The sequence below is a fragment of the Choloepus didactylus genome, chromosome 14, assembly GCF_015220235.1.
Source record: "Choloepus didactylus isolate mChoDid1 chromosome 14, mChoDid1.pri, whole genome shotgun sequence".
NCBI lineage: Eukaryota > Metazoa > Chordata > Mammalia > Pilosa > Megalonychidae > Choloepus > Choloepus didactylus.
Genome location: NC_051320.1, coordinates 8,898,699 through 8,904,868, shown reverse-complemented (window position 1 = coordinate 8,904,868; position 6,170 = coordinate 8,898,699). Strand labels below are relative to the sequence as shown.

The following is a 6,170-nucleotide window of genomic DNA, read 5'->3' as shown; positions in this document are numbered from 1 at the left end:
GGCTAGAATAATTGTGAGGGGTCAAAAATGAGTGAGCTGTGGAGAAACTTTATATCACTTTAGTGAATACATAATTCATCATGAATAGAATGTTAGTAGAAATATGGACATTAAAGGTAGTTCCAGTGAAACCTTGGAAGAAAATGATGAATGTGTTTGTTGGTTGAAGCTGTTATATACCCCAGAAAAGGCCATGTTCTTTTACTCTATTTCTCTGGGTGTAGACACAGAAACACTTGTGGGTGGGACATTTTGATTAGGTTATTTCAATTGAGATATTACCCACCTCATTCAGGGTATGTCTTGATCCCTTTTACTGTAGTCCTTTATGAGAGGATAGAGGACAGAAAAAGTCTAGAGACCTCAGAGAGGGAAGGCCTTGGAGAACTAAGAGAGGACCCACAGAAGCTCAGAGAGGAAGCCAGTGGAACCAGAAGCTGAAAGCAACAAAACCCAGGAGCAAAGCACAAGCAGACGTGGGCCATGTGCCTTCCCATGTGACAGAGGTGTCCCAGTTGCCAGCAGCCTGTCATCCCATTCCAGATATCATCCTGCTAATGCTTTAATTACAACATTTGCATGATCTAAAAACTGTAAATTATAAGTTAATAAATCCCCATTGTAAAAGCCAACCCATTTCTGGTATATTGCATTCTGGCTGTTTTAGCAAACCAAAATAGTATATTATTGAAAACTGGAGGAAATGTGATCCTTGTTTTTTTTGTTTTTGTTTTTGTTTTTGTGTGTGTGTGTGTGTGTTTATATTTGCTTGCCATGTTTTATTTGTCTTTTTTCTTTAAATCAGATAACCAAAGATACAGACAGTATTCAGTAAAAATAAAATAGAAAACAAATTTCTAAGAGACTGCAATGTCACATGCTACATGTAACCTAATTTTATTCACGTTTACCTTGGAACAAGAAATAGATCATTCAATAAAAACACACAGTAAAAACAAAATATGTCTTATCATGTACAACTTTTAAACTACAAAAATGATGCACCTTAATTACTTCCATGCACACAAGTCTAACATTACAGTTTGTTTTAAAAAATAAACACAATTAAGACTTCCAGGAGCATTTTATAATAAAGTAATTCCTAATTTTTCTTTGTAGATAGATCAAGCACCTCCAAAATGTAAATTCCTATACACAGTGAGCACTTTACTTAAAATGGACACTTAAGTAAATTAAGTACATGGCCAACCTTAGAATAAGCTGACATTAAATATTCAGCTAGGTAGGCAACAAACCATAGTGCCAAATAGAAAAAGTGTATTTGCAAATATAGTTCAAAAACTGTTAATTTTTTATAATTAAATATAGAAAATATACTGAATTGCTAAAATGAGTAAGATGTGATATATTAACACTTCAGTATAAAGAATGTATACCAGAACATTTATAAACAGTGAGTGGATCTTGAGAATAGTTTACTGTAATAAATGCTGGCTAAATAGAAGTGCATTTTGTGAAACACTGTGGGTGGTATATGTTTTGCCACATATTTTTGTTACCTTGAGGTAGATAACACCTGGGTACCAAACTCAGCATTCATTTTCAGTTGCTGCTGCTATCATATGTTTTAAGAAATGTGTACAATATGAAAAACTTGAAAATACTCATGAATGAAAAACTTTTTAGAAAAAATAGATATTTTCATGCAATTATGTACAGTCATTTCACTGTGTAAATTTCAAGGCAAGATCTTTGTTTCCTGTAAAACAGATCACTATTCTATGAAAGAATGTTTTTACTTGTCTTAGTGCATTTCTTTTGTCTCTGCTTGCATTGCATTATTTTCCTCTATTTTTTAAATTTTTGTGTGCAAATGACATGCCAGTTAAAATGAAAACTATCTCACATGTAGAAAATGAGTCTGGATTTTAAAAGCCAAAAGTTGATGAAATCCTTACTAAAATGACAACATCTGATTCAAGTAAAAAATGACTTAAAGCACTAGTAAAAAAAAAAAAAAGACAAAACACATTTCATGAAGAATACAAAGAGAAATGTCTGCTGAGTTTTTAGTTCAGATGCTTCAGAACGCTGCTGTACGTCTTATGAGGATTTTGAGGGAAAATTTCATAGCTGAAGGTGTTAATGTGGCCTGAGTTGACTTAAGTGCTGACCCAATTGGGCTGTGAACCTGTGGGATGCTTATGGATTCAAGCTGCTGGTTAAAGAGGAACTCCCCACTGTTGTTCAGAGATCCTTCCTCATTTCCTCTCTCCCAAGCTTCCTGTCCTCTATTCTGCAGCATTTCAGTGTCTTCTTTCCTTCTAATGAACCTGTCCAAGTAACTGGGGTTAGGTGTTTTCCTTGTCAATTTGTTCATCCTTCCTTACCTTACCACAAAACTGACTTATGAGAAAATAGTCCTCTCCACCACTCGCCAACTGACTATCCCAAGAAGATGGAACTAATTGAGCCAAATTTGCCATTCCTTTTTCCTCTTTTTCTTGGCTTACTGACTTAGATATCAAACTTTTCAATTAGTTGGGACACTGAGCTATTCAAGTCATTTAATTTATGAGCAACATCAGTAGGCTCACGTTGTGAACTAAGTTGAATAGTTCCTGTTATGAAGGAAACAATGTCAAATCCCTGATTCTTTTCCCTTTCTTTCCCAGCCAGTTGCTGTGATGCTTCCGCTAGAGCTATCTGGGCTTTAACTAAGCCATTCCTTTCACATTTTGACTCTCCTTTCTTATCAGATTTTTGTTTGCTTTGTTCTTTCTAATTGGAAAGATCTATAGTAAGTTTGGGTTCATAATAATGATTAACTTCACTCTCTCCAAACTAAGTTATCTAAATATGATGATGACCTCATTTTGTAGTTGCAAGTATGGCTACCACTCCAGATCACAATATTTGTTTTCATGATGATCTTGGTACTGCCAACAAGGCTCAGTAGAGTAATTGGTATAAAAAGATGGATCCTCCAGATACTTTTCATAATCTTCGTCCAAATATTTTTGAGGATCAACTTGTACTTCTTCTTCATCATGACATCAGACAGAGCTCTGGGGTCAAGCTGAACTTCCTCAATATCAAAGTTGTTATGTGTAGGCCCATCATGCTCTGAAAACTTACCATCATGGTACCTTTCCCAGTTATAAATGTTACTGTGACTTTCATCCATAAGCAAAATATCATCAACTTCATCTTCAATATGAAAAAGATGACTTGAAATTGACTCATCTGTTGGAAAAGACTATATGCCCCTGTAAGGATGGGAGAGTGCTTTTTCTGCTGTCAACCAATCCATGGGGCTAAATGTCAAAATCTGTTCCAGGAAATCCAGTGCTTCTTGACTAATTCCTGGAAGCATCTGAGTTAAAGATTTGTGTGGCTCAGTCATGCCATTTCTAATGTAAACTGGAATTACACTGAGAAGCTTCTGACAATCTTCTCCATGTACAACAGGAATAGATTCTAAAATCAGCTGCATCTGTTCAAGTTCAGGTGCACCTGCAAAGAGGGTTTTACCAGTCAGCATTTCAGCAAAGATGCAGCCTGCAGTCCACATGTCAATGGCTTTAGTATAATTATTAGGAGAAAGTAAAAGACAGGGAGATCTGTACAATTTAGTAACCAATCCTTCAGAAAGATGACACATATGGGAATAATGGAGATCCCTGATCTGCGCAACACCAAAGTCACCTATCTTCAGCACGAAGTCTTCAGTATTAATGAAAAGATTAGCTGGTTTGAGATCTCTGTGAAGTAGTTTGAGCCCACATAGCAGCTGATACATGAAAAGTCTGGCATGATCCTCCAGTAAAGGGCCCTGCTCCAGCACATTAGCCAAATCTGTCACCATGTACTCCTGAACAGTGTAAACATTGTTCAGTTCAGTAAGAGAGCCCATGTCATTTGTTAACTGGCTTCCACTGGGACCAAGAATTTCGAACTCTGTCACAATTTTATCATGGTCGAGTCTTCTAAGAATTTTGATTTCATGTAGAGCATATTTGACACTCTGGGGATCAGAAAGGACGCTTTTCTTGATGGCTACTCTTTTGTCAGTCATTGTCTACAGAACTGAAAAAACAAGCCTTTGCCTTCACAACCCAATGGTTTTAAGCCCAGATCAAAACCCAGATCAAAACCATGAATGTTCATGAGACTTGCAAATTTCTCTGCCATTTTGAAACTCTTATTATTGCCTCTTCCTTTCTAATTGTTGAACTTGTGTAAACAAGGAAGAAAACTGGCATCAAAAGAAAAGATCTTTCAAAACGGGAGAAGAAAACTAATTTCAGTTCCACAGCAAGATGGTTTCTTGATGTTCACTGCATATGCCAACCAAGCCGTGGAGTTCCCCTTAGATCTAAAGCTCAAAATGCTCTTCTTATACTGAGGATTAAAAAGACTGCAATTTTTGGAAACCATGTATCTGACAAAAGACTGATATCTTGCGTATATAAAGAAATCCTACCACTCAATGACGATAGTTCAGACAGCCCAATTATAAAATGGGCAAAAGATATGAAAAGACACTTCTCTGAAGAGGAAATACAAATGGCCAAGAAACAGATGAAAAAATGTTCAGCTTCAGTAGCTATTAGGGAGATGCAAATTAAGACCACAATGAGATACCATCTCACACCAATTAGAATGGCTGCCATTAAACAAACAGGAAACTACAAATGCTGGAGGGGATGTGGAGAAATTGGAACTCTTATTCATTGTTGGTGGGACTGTATAATGGTTCAGCCACTCTGGAAGTCAGTCTGGCAGTTCCTTAGAAAACTAGATACAGAGATACCCTTCAATCCAGCGATTGCACTTCTCGGTATATACCCGGAAGATCGGAAAGCAGTGACACGAACAGATATCTGCATGCCAATGTTCATAGCAGCATTATTCACAATTGCCAAGAGATGGAAACAACCCAAATGTCCTTCAACAGATGAGTGGATAAAAAAAATGTGGTACACACACACGATGGAATACTACACGGCAGTAAGAAGGAACGATCTCGTGAAACATATGGCAACATGGATGAACCTTGAAGACATAATGCTGAGCAAAATAAGCCAGGCACAAAAAGAGAAATATTATATGCTACCGCTAATGTGAACTTTGAAAAATGTAAAATAAATGGTTTATAATGGAGAATGCAGGGGAACTAGCAATAGAGAGTAATTAAGGAGGGGGGAACAATAATCCAATAAGAACAGATAAGCTATTGTGGGTAAATTTAACATTCTGGGAATGCCCAGGAATGACTATGGTCTGTTAATTTCTGATGGGTATAGGAGGAACAAGTTCACAGAAATGTTGCTACATTAGGTTACTTTCTTGGGGTAGAGTAGGAATATGTTGGAAGTAAAGTAGTTATCTTAGGTTAGTTGTCTTTTTCTTACTCCCTTGTTATGGTCTCTTTGAAATGTTCTTTTATTTTTTATTTTTTTTAATTTTTTTTTTATTTTTTATTTTTCATACAGTTGATTTAAAAAAAAATTTAAAAAAAAAAAAAACAAGGAAAAAAATATGCAGAGCCCCCTTGAGGAGCCTGTGGAGAATGCAGGGGTGTTGGCCTGCCCCACCGCTATGGTTGCTGACATGCCCACAGACATAGGGGACTGGTGGTTTGATGGGTTGAGCCCTCTACCACAGGACTTGCCCTTGGGAAGACTCTTGCTGCAAAGGAGAGGCTAGGCCTCCCTATAATTGTGCCTAAGAGCCTCCTCCCGAATGCCTCTTTGTTGCTCAGATGTGGCCCTCTCTCTCTGGCTAAGCCAACTTGAAAGGTGAAATCACTGCCCTCCCCCCTACGTGGGATCTCCCTGGCGACGTGGAATATGACTCCCGGGGAGGAATGTAGACCCGGCATCGTGGGACGGAGAACATCTTCTTGACCAAAAGGGGGATGTGAAAGGAAATGAAATAAGCTTCAGTGGCAGAGAGATTCCAAAAGGAGCCGAGAGGTCACTCTGGTGGGCACTCTTATGCACAATTTAGACAACCCTTTTTAGGTTCTAAAGAATTGGGGTAGCTGGTGGTGGATACCTGAAACTATCAAACTACAACTCAGAACCCATGAATCTCGAAGACAATTGTATAAAAATGTAGCTTATGAGGGGTGACAATGGGATTGGGAAAGCCATAAGGACCACACTCCCCTTTGTCTAGTTTATGGATGGATGAGTAGAAAA

At 37.7% G+C, this 6,170-nt stretch overlaps 1 pseudogene; it reads right to left on the bottom strand.

Moving 5' to 3' along the window:
- Positions 1-2,030: 2,030 nt before the first annotated feature.
- LOC119509372 lies at positions 2,031-4,155 on the bottom strand (annotated as a pseudogene).
- Positions 4,156-6,170: the final 2,015 nt, after the last annotated feature.